The following is a 10,911-nucleotide window of genomic DNA, read 5'->3' as shown; positions in this document are numbered from 1 at the left end:
TAGAGAAATTAGAACCCTCATACCTTGATGGTGGGAATGTAAAATGGTGCAGCCACTTTGGAAACAATCTGTTAGCTTCACAAGGTTAGACATGGAGTTACCATGCTCTTCAGCAAGCCTACTCCCAGATATCTACCCAAGAGAAGTGGAACATATGTCCACACAAAAACTTGTGCACACACATCACTACTCACAGTAGCCAAACAACCCAAGTGTGCATCAGTGGATGAATGGATAGACAAAAATGTGGTCTATTTGTACAATGGAATATTATTAAGCCATAAAAAGGAATGAAGTACTGATACGTGGTACAACGTGGATGAACCATGAAAACGTTATGCTAAGTGGAAGAAGCCAGACCCAAAAGACCACATATTGTATGGTTTCATTTATATGAAATGCCCAGAACAGACAAATCCACAGAGATACAGAGTAAGTGAGTGGTTGCCTGGAATGGGGTGGGGAATTGGGGAGGGATTACTAATGGGTAAGTGGCTTCTTCTTGGGGTGATGAAGATGTTCTGGAATTAGACAGTGATGCTGGTTGTATAACTGTGAATACACTAAGACGACTGAATCTTACAGTTTAAAAGGGTGAACTTATGGTATTTGGATCATAACTCAATAAAGCTGTTGTTAAAAAAGATAGGTGGTACAGAAATTTAGAAATGCATGTCAGAAGTAGGCAGGTAGTGTTTAAAAATAAAATGTAATAAACATCTCTTGATGAAAAGGTATTTCCACATCTGGAAGCAGCTGAGAGTAGCTCGACAAACCACATAGAACAGCAGCTCTAACCAAACACAGGTAAATTATGTGGGCAAAGTGCAGAGGGTTTTGAGTTGGGGGCAGAAAGAGGGAGTTGTTGAGATTGGTGGGTCGAGAATTTCCCTATATTCGCCTTCATTTGGGCTATAGGGACATAGCCCGTGTTGTAAGGTAGGTTATATGTGCTTTTTAATGACCGGAGACCACATTTCATTCCTCTTTGTCATATCCTGTCCCTGAGCCCTTAGCACAGAACCTGGTTAGCGTTCCACAAATGTCAGTTGGAATAAAATGAAGTAATTTTTCTGTCAACATATCCACCATTGGGAGAGGTGAAAAATTGAGAAAATGAATAGAATGTGTTTAACTTATTTTCACACTCGTTTTATTGAAGCTCTCTGTAAAAATAAACTCATGTGGATGGTAATTGATTGAGTGCTAATCTCTAAGTAGCAGAGTGTTAAAGTAGATAAGTGCCTCCTACTGTGGAGAAATGGGCAAAGTCTGAACCGCTGAGGTGTTTATTTAACACTGGGAAACATTTATTACTCTACACTTGTTTCCATTCACACACAGCATCTATCATACCAGATGTGCCATGTCTAAACTAGACATGGTTTGAAAAATGCAGTAATCCCTGTATCAGGTGAATTTCTAAGAGAAATAATTTTTCCTTTTTATTTATTGCCTGTTTCTTCAGCCTCTTTTCCTTGTAAAATAAAGCTAAAGTTGTAATTTGACTTAGTGTATTTGACTTACATGATAATGCTTATGTTAATTTTTGTGTATTTTTCTCAATTAAAAAAAGCTTACAATTAAAATTTGAATATCTCCAAATAAAACTTGAACTTGGGGTCTAATTAACAGTGAGACATCAGCAGCTTTCCCTGCACATTGGTCTGACTCGTCCTTCCCACTTCATTGATTCAAACTTTGTCTTAGGTGGCCAGTTTGGGGAAGGAGCATGGCTTCCGGGAGGGCGTGGCTTTGGAGTCTGATGAACCTGGCTTGAGTCCTGCTTCACCAGTTGCTACCTGAGTGACCCTGAGGAAGTTATATGACTCCTCTCTGTTTAGTTTCCTCATCTGAAAAATCAGGAATAATTATGCCTACTCAGAATAAGATGAAATCCAAAAACTAAATTCGATACCAGGGAGAGAGCAGGTGCTCAGTGAAAGCCCCTCCCCCTACAGGTATTACATACAAGGCACATGTGTGCATGAAAGCAAGGACACTCATGCATTCTTGCCCTGCTCCTTCTGACCTGGAACGTGCCATATAGTGGCAATAAAGTTCAAGCCACAAACCGCATGGGAACTTCAGCAGATCACAGCCTGCTGCAGGCGTTCGGAGCCAGGCAAAGGTCATCGGAGGGGAGATCTCGAGCAGGCTCACTCGGAAAGTGGGTGTTTTATAGACCTTTGTTGTGTGCTCTGTATGCTGCCCCTTCACTGGAAGGCCCTGCCCTGCACGTGTGCACGGTCTTCCTTTGCACCCCTGCTTGGATGTCCCCATGGCGGACGTCCCCATGGCAGGGTCGGCTCCTACCATTGTGACACACCCTCTGTCCACACCTCTTCCTGGCCTGGATTTTGTTTGTGGAAACTCAAACTTAACAAAGTCAGCAACTTGTTTACTGCTGTGTCCTTTGAGCCTGGGCGAGGCAGGGGCTTAGTAAATAAATGTTTGTTGAAAGAGTGGATGCATTGAGAAGACACATTTAAGGCTGTTTTGATTGTTTCCCCTCAATCCTCTGTTTTTTATTAGAGACTGATCTTTCCAACCTCACTTTCGCCAGTTGTGGTTCCACTTAGAGACGAGGCTTGGTGGTTAGGGAAAGAGTTCCAACTTTATATTTCAAGTAATGCTTAGCCAGTAGTTACTTTTGGTCTTTTGGAGATGTATCAAAAATTCCAGATGGATTAAAGAATTAAATATAAAAACATGAAAAAGGAGAAGACAGGAAGTGGAGATTTAGCCATGCTTTTGATGAGATAAGAATTCATAAGTTTAAGGGCAATGAGTGAGATTTTTATGTAAGCTTTTAATGACTTTAGCTATTTAATGAAAATATTTAAAATAATTAATAAATTAAGAAAAACCAAGGCCCCCAAAATAAATGACAACCAGCTAAGAACTGGGATTTCCAGAAAAAACAAGACCACCCTGATGTACAATGGAATACTACTCAGCCATAAAAAAGAATGAAATCATACAATTTGCAACAACATGGATGCAACTAGAGATTATCATATTAAGTGAAGTAAGTCAGAAAGAAAAAGACAAATACCATATGATATCATTTATATGTGGAATCTAAAATATGGCACAAATGAACCTATCTAGGGAACAGAAACAGACTCACAGACATAGAGAACAGACTTGTGGTTGCCAAGGGAGAGTGGACTGGGGGAGGGAAGGAATGAGAGTTTGGGATTAGCAGATGCAAAGTCTTATCTATAGAATGGATAAACAAGGTCCTACTGTATAGCAGTATATACAGGGAACTATATTCAATATCCTGTGATAAACCATATTGGAAAAGAATATTTTAAAAAATGTATGTGTATAACTGAGTCACTTTGCTGTAGAGTGGAGACTGGCACAACATTGTAAATCAACTATAGTTCAATAAAAAGTTCAATTAGATAAAAAAAAAAACAAATAGGCCCACTCTACTTTGACTAGGGGAATTTGAACTTGTATGAAGCAACCAGAAGGTGGGCCCCTGAGATGCCAGTGTGGGGTGGGAGCTCTGAGAAGCCAGGGCGCCCCAGGAGGTTCTGAGTGGGCGAGCAAAGGAGGGTTGATGCTGGGGCTTTGGCGCTACGGCTCATTGTTTTTCCAAGGCCCCACCCAGGCTGGCTGGCCTCCCTCAAGTACACACAGATAAAAGTACAAACAACGTGAATCATTGCAGGCTTCTGCGGAACAGGGCTAGTGTGATGAGAAGGCATAGTAAGGAGATGGCGGTTCTCTGTATTTCTCCCGCCCCACCTCTGCCTTCTGTCTTCCAGTCTCCAGCTTTGGGGTTGGGTGGGACAGGAAGAAAGGTTAAAGAAAGGGAAGGAGAAAATATCTCGAGGATTGTTCATTGTCCCATTCTGGAGTACCGCTGAAGCACCAGTGTGGAACTGGAATAGCTCGTGTGCCTGGGGTATGAAATGGCAGTTTGGAACAAGAGGTAAACCATCCTGGACGAGGCTTTAAGTGAAGTCGCATATTAGTGTGAAGACTTTTAAAAACATCGCTTGGGTCATTTGTAGAGACATGGATCGATCTAGAGACTGTCATACAGAGTGAAGTAAGTCAGAAAGAGAAAAACAAATATCGTATATTAACGCATATATGTGGAACCTAGAAAAATGGTGCAGATGAACCGGTTTGCAGGGCAGAAACTGAGACACAGATGTAGAGAACAAACGTATGGACACCAAGGGGGGAAAGTGGCGGCGGCGGTGGTGGTGGTGTGATGGATTGGGAGATTGGGATTGACGTGTATCCAACAATATGTATAAAATGGCCAAGTGACCTCACTTGGCATGGTTTGGGAGGACGCAGTTCCCACATGGATGAATTTCAGTTAACATGGTACCATGCAAAGTGGAAATGGCCTATATTAATAAATTAATAAATTTAAGGTAATCGAAGTATGATACCACCAGGAAAAAGTGCATGGGGTGTGTGTCTGCGTGCGTGTGTGGTTTCACGTCCTAGTAAATCTGAGCTCCTTTGCACTGTTTTTCTGATTTCAAAATACATCAGCCATTTCATGCTCTGGCTCATACCCACCTCATAACTAGAGGTGAGGGAACATGATCCCTAGATGTGGTTTTCTCTTAACTAGGTGATTATTGGTGGTGGGTGCTCTTTGGGCATTCATGTATTTTTTTCCTTCTGTTTTGTTTTTGTTGCCCTGGGGACTGTATTACGGTGCCTGATGATATACTTCCTAGAGCGGGTTATGTTTTAATGCTTTTTCAGTGTGTTAATTGGGTCTGGAGTGTTTCAAAGGACTACTATTGGTATAGTATATGTTATTTATGTCTTTCTGACCCGTAGAAGCCATGGTATTTACTTGTAATCTGAGACAGAGTTCTATTTTAGAAAGTCTCACCTAAGATTATTGCCGGTTGTACGTCTTTTAAAACTAAAGCCATCCACAACCTAGATGCCAGAAGTGCTCTGTCACTTCACGGCACCGTCTAACACTGCAGGAGTCCCACCAGGATGTTCTGGCCTGCCTTTTCTTCCATGTGAGTAACTCAGAATAGAGTAGTGGTTTCCAACCAGATTAGACCCATACTTCTCTTTTTTTCTTTAAACGGCTTTTTTTTGAGATACAATTTGCATCCTATACAATTCAACACTTGAAGTGTACAATTAATTCAGTGGGTTTTCGAATATTCACACTTGTGCAACCATCACTGCAGTCAAATGTACAGCATTTTCATCACCCCAGAGAGAAACCCTGCACCCATTAGCAGGCACTCCTTCCTCCCCGACACCACGTGTCCCCTGCCCCCTCCCCCCAACCCCTATTCTAGCCCTAAGCAACCACTATCTACTTTTTTCCCTCTTTAGATTTGCCTAATCTGGACATTTCACATAAATGGAATCATATAATGTGGCCTTTTTTTGTCTGGTTTCTCTCACTTAGTATAAGTGAAAGGTTCATTCATGTTGTGCCATGTCCATACCTCTTTTTATAACAAATATTTTGTAATGCCATCTTTTTTTTTTTTTTTTTTGCGGTACACGGGCCTCTCACTGCTGTGGCTTCTCCCGTTGTGGAGCACAGGCTCCGGACGCGCAGGCTCAGCGGCCATGGCTCACGGGCCCAGCCGCTCCACGGCATGTGGGATCCTCCCGGACCGGGGCACGAACCCACGTCCCCTGCATCGGCAGGCGGACTCTCAACCACTGTGCCACCAGGGAAGCCCTGTAATGCCATCTTTAACCTCTTGAAGTTAAATTCATAGACTATATAAGCAAGCTTCAGATGTAGTTTAAAGAAATCGATATAATATTCCAAGCATAATAAAAAGGAGAAATAAAAAGAAAGGCAAAATATTATGCATCTTAATATGTGTTCATATCTGACTGTTCAGGAAAACATGAAGTATTTATTTATTTACATTACAAATTCTTTTTTTAAGATTTGTTTTTTGATGTGGACCGTTTTTAAAGTCTTCACTGAATTTGTTACAATATTGCTTCTGTTTTATGTTTTGGTTTTTTGGCTGCGAGGCATGTGGGATCTTAGCTCCCAGACCAGGGATCGAACCTGCACCCCCTGCATTGGAAGGCGAAGTCTTAACCACGGGGCCGCCAGGGAAGTCCCCATATGAAGTATTTAGATGTTTGTACCTGTACGTGAATATGATGGCTGCTGGATAGACTAATAAAGATGTGTTGCATTGGATAATTCAGACAGCATGAGTGCTGTTGCCTTGGATGACACGATTTTTGATAATGGGAAACAGCTATGTACTTTGTACTTTACCCATCCTCCGTTGATTTACATGGCGGTAACATCCTTGGAATAATAAAACTGTACAGAAAGTGCTTTTTGTTTTTATGTAAAAATAAAATTAGGTTCTCATGTCAGATAATTATGAACAGGTTTCACATCTACATGAGTGACCAGAGGGGCATTAAAAATTTGTTTCAGTGGGTGGGAGAGTAGTTGCTCATTGTAGGACAGCATGAGGCCCTGGGCCCTCTGAGAGCTAAATTCTAGTCATTGTGACAAGCAAAAAAAAAAAAAAAGTTCTGAGATGTCCCCTGCGGGCAGTCCTGCACCCATAGATGACCTCTTCTCTGGGGTCTACCTTGTGACATTGGCTTCATCGATGCAATATCTCTTACGAAGCTTCCTTTTCCCTCCTTGAACTGTTCAAATTATTGGCCGTATTCTCATAGACAGGAAGGAAGCTGGTACCTTCTTCATGCATGGGGAGAAACGGCTACTACCCTTGGTCTGATTCTCCGCGCCCACCCCGACCCTGCAATCCCCTACGCCCCAAGATCCTGCTTAAGTTCCACTTCTGTCCTGAGATGTTGCGTTATCCGAGCGATCCCAAGACGTCACTGCTTCTGCAGACCTCTGAGGCTTTTTTTTTACTGTCATCAGTGTTTGGCATTACTCTTTGTTACCCCTATGGAAGGTTTTTTGTTTTTTGTTTGTTTTTTTTTTTTTTTTTTTTGGCGGTACGCGGGCCTCTCACTGTTGTGGCCTCTCCCGTTGCGGAGCACAGGCTCCGGACACGCAGGCTCAGTGGCCATGGCTCACGGGCCCAGCCGCTCCGCGGCATGTGGGATCTTCCCGGACCGGGGCATGAACCCGTGTCCCCTGCATCGGCAGGCGGACTCTCAACCACTGCGCCACCAGGGAAGCCCCACTATGGAAGGTTTTTACATTCTGGGCTGTGCTACAGTTAGACCCAAGGAGGGTAAGAGATATTTCTTGTTTTGTCATGTTGGGAGGGAGGCAGGCATTTCAGGGGAGGTTTAAACATAGAGCTTGTGTTTGCCCAGACTTCCAAGCCCATTGTGAAATAGACGTGTCTTAGGAAAGAACGCATATGGAAAGTTGAAGCTCTGGGGATTTTTTTCTCTTAGAACTGTTCGTGCTTACCTGCCCTCTTGGAAAGATGTTTTGCCCTAGTTAGAAGATGGCTGTATTTTAGGACATTTTCAATTCTCATTAACCATGAGAATCTTGCAGCGATGGTGTGCACTGTGTGCTAGAGAGCCAAAGAATGTTTAAGAAAGTTGTGCTTGCGTTTGAAAGTTAGAGAATTCGTGCTTTTCCTCTCTTCCTTTCTTTCCCTCCCTTTCTTCTGCCTTTCTCTGTCCCAGAAGTTATTTAAGGCAATTTTTAAGTATGCTATCAGTGTATGCAGTAGAATCTATCAGATTCTGAATTAAAATTGGGAGGGACAAAAGGAGAAGCAATGGTAGAGATAGAGTGGTTGGGGAAAAATATTGAAAGCAGTGGTAGGAATGAATAAAAATGATGCACAAAATAAAGACTTAGATGTCTGTGACTGAGGTTGGCCCCTTTGTAGAAGGCACTTGTTGTGTACCAGGACTTGGATGGGGTCTCAAGGCCACAGGGGATGACTTAAGAAACAGGTTGTAGAGGGAAACTTAACCAGCTGAAGTTCAGGTCCCCCATCCGTCTGGTACTTGTTAGAGAGGTGTCCCTGGCACCGTGCTGGAAGGCAGTGGGTATATGTCCTGGGGAAGGACTCTTGTTTCCCTCTTGCTTACTGAGTAAAGACAAGTGAAAGCCCTTGTCAGTGGGACAGCAGATAGCCTGCCACCGAGCAGCAGGACGGCGTTTATGGCGATTTACAGTGTTGTCTCAGGCGCACAGGAGGCTGGGGTGACCCTTCCCACCAGGAGAGGAGTCCTCTGGATTCAGAGGAAGCTGAGAGAAGGGATGAACCCCCCATCCCATGTGACTTGTAGCCCAGATAATCCAGAGGAACTCATGGGTAATTTTCTGTTAACCCTATTTGTCCCAGTTATAAAGTTTTTCCTTAAAATGACTAACAGCAAAGAGTAAAATCTGCTCTGTTGAACTATCTGCAACTATGCAGATGAAAAATGGAAACGCTTAGAGAAAATAGAATTATTCTCTGATCTTCATAAAAAAGTGCTGTGTGAGGGTGAACAGCCCCAGGAGCATCTTCATTTAGGAGCGCTGACAAGTTTCCTGGGCTGGTGCTGTAGTATATACTGTTAGCTTCAAAAACTGTTCGGAATTCACCTAGGAATCAATACCAAAAAATGAGGTGAATCTAGTTTCACCTTTTCTACTTTTTAATTTTTCACATACATGTTTCTGAAATGTAGAAGGCTCTTAACCTAATTGTTGAAATAGCTTGCTTTACTCCGTAGCAGGTTTTCTTTTACAGAGGGTGGGGGTGAGGTGTGGTACAAAAAGGCTTTTGCTAAGAGAAAATACAGCCAGTTTCGGGGCATCTGGTTCCCAGCCCACCCACCCATCACCCCCTGGCCATAGGACTGTACCCCTCAGTCCCCGCGCATCCCCTCTGGGAAAAGAGCAGTGGGGGACCTGCCGACACCTGGATGTGCTGGGAGGGGTGTCCTGAGAAGTCACCTTCTGCCCATTCCCCTGATTCCTGGCCAGCCTGGGGAATCTGACCACCCCACGCTGGGGGACTCCTCATTGGAGTTGGGGGTGAAGGGATATAGAAAACACAGTAAGAACATTTGAGGGCGAGCATTCAACCACGACTTTCATAGTTGTTGACCAGTGGCGCCCTGCTGTTCCCCAGTCCCAAAATCTCCAGAGGTGGCTACAGACAAAACCCACCCCAAGGGCATCTGCCCCTTTTCTGTGCCCTTCCATGAGGAAGGGAGCTGGGAGGACCCGGGACCTAAAGGCTCCGTGTGCTGAGGAGAGGCATGCGCATGCGTCCCCTCTCTTGTGCAGCGTGGACCTTCCCGAGTTCATGCTCAGTCTCTGGGAGGGGGCTTCCTGGGTCGCCCCTGCAAGCCTGGGGAGGGTCAGGAGTGCCGAGGTTCATGATGGAGAGCAGTCGCCTCTATTTTCCCCAACTGCTCGGCTAGGGCAGAGTTTCTGCAGCACAGAGCCTCCACCTGTGCTCCAGTCTGCTAAATGCTAAAGGGAAGGTCCCACGGAGGGGTGAGCTGACCTGGGTCACCACTGCATCATCCTTTTGCCCACTCTTTTCTCCAAGTCCCTTCATTGCCCTGAGAGAGAATACATAGGTATTGAAATGTACACAGGGATGTTAAAGTGCAAATCCACATCTGGCTCACTTTTTAATATATTTATAGGAAGAAAAAAGTTAAGCCTCTAACAGTGATGCTACTGGAGAGCTGCTGCCACCATATAAATATTTTCTGAAAAGTAGTAGGAAATTGACCAACTTCCCCATTTTCTTCCCATCTCTGGTCTCCCCACCTCATCTCTCCCACTAGACCCATTTTAGGGATGGGTGTTGAGCATGAAGAGAAGAAAGTGAAAGGAACAAAATTTAGGTGTAAAACCGTGTGAGATGTACTGGGAAAGAAAGAGCTGAAACAAGGTAGCTTTTTCATAGGGTAAGCAAACTTCAGGGCTACGGACATTTTGCATCAAAGCCATCTCTCCCTGAGTTTTAATTTTTACTTTGTATCAGAAACTACTGAGTTTTTTACATGTCAAGACTTATGTGACTTGAGCAGAGAAGAAATGTGTTGGAGGCTGATGTTGGGTAACTCAGAGAATTAAGGAGAAGGTTGGAGGATGGAGCTGGGAAAGCTAGTTAGAGAGTGAAGGCAGGCAGAGCCAGGTGGAGTCTCAGGTAGAGTCTGGGGAGACGCTGCTGGGCACCCCCCACCCCCCACTCCCCGTGGGCGCAGGGTTTCTAGCCTGTTGGTCTGGGCAAGTCTCTGGCTTCCTCCCACCCAGGTGCCCCCAGGGGTTCCATCTCCACCCACTGGAAGGAGGTGCAGAGGCCTGGCCAAAAGCTGCCAAACTCATTCTTTTCCGTTGGACCCTGATGAGATTCTGATTATGTTTAATGAGTAGAAAAATGAACCAAATTTAACAGATTTTTAAAATTTTTTGAATAAGTAAAACTTATGTGAACATGCACATATGTTCCTATATGATCTCTTTATAAACAATGTACACATTAGCCTGTTGGCACATAATTATTGATTAATTGGTCTCAGACAAAAAGGTCTTTTCCAGGTATGTTACTGAGACCCTGTGGTTCTCTAAGTGGGTATTATCCTCCCCAAACTGGGCACATAACAAACTACTTTATAGTTCCAACATTTTCTGGGTCGTTGTTAGAATAACATCGCTTAAATGGAATTTATTCACCGTGCTGTTATATCAATATGTGCTTTATTATTTTAGGGTTAAATTTCCGCGTATAACAAGAATGTTGTTATTGTCTTCAGAGGGGATTTTATTATTACCATTCTAGAATGGGCCTTTATTCCTTCACCGTCTCCATTTTCTCCTTCATTAACTGAGAAGCAAATTAGACTTGCATTTAGCCGATGTCTGCCTAATGTTATTTTTAGAAGCCTTCTCACTTCTTTCTCACTCCCTCGGGGTTTCTTCTTTCTTTCCTTAACTGTGTTTTG

General features: G+C 43.7%; 1 protein-coding gene across 3 annotated transcripts in view; it reads left to right on the top strand.

Annotated features, from left to right (window-relative positions):
- HLCS (holocarboxylase synthetase) overlaps positions 1 to 10,911 on the top strand; it is a 196,604-nt gene that overhangs the window by 92,942 nt on the left and 92,751 nt on the right. The gene's annotated exons all lie outside the window — the stretch shown is intronic.

This window comes from Orcinus orca, chromosome 5 (assembly GCF_937001465.1).
Source record: "Orcinus orca chromosome 5, mOrcOrc1.1, whole genome shotgun sequence".
Classification (NCBI taxonomy): Eukaryota; Metazoa; Chordata; class Mammalia; order Artiodactyla; family Delphinidae; genus Orcinus; species Orcinus orca.
This window is presented reverse-complemented; position numbering and strand designations above follow the sequence as displayed.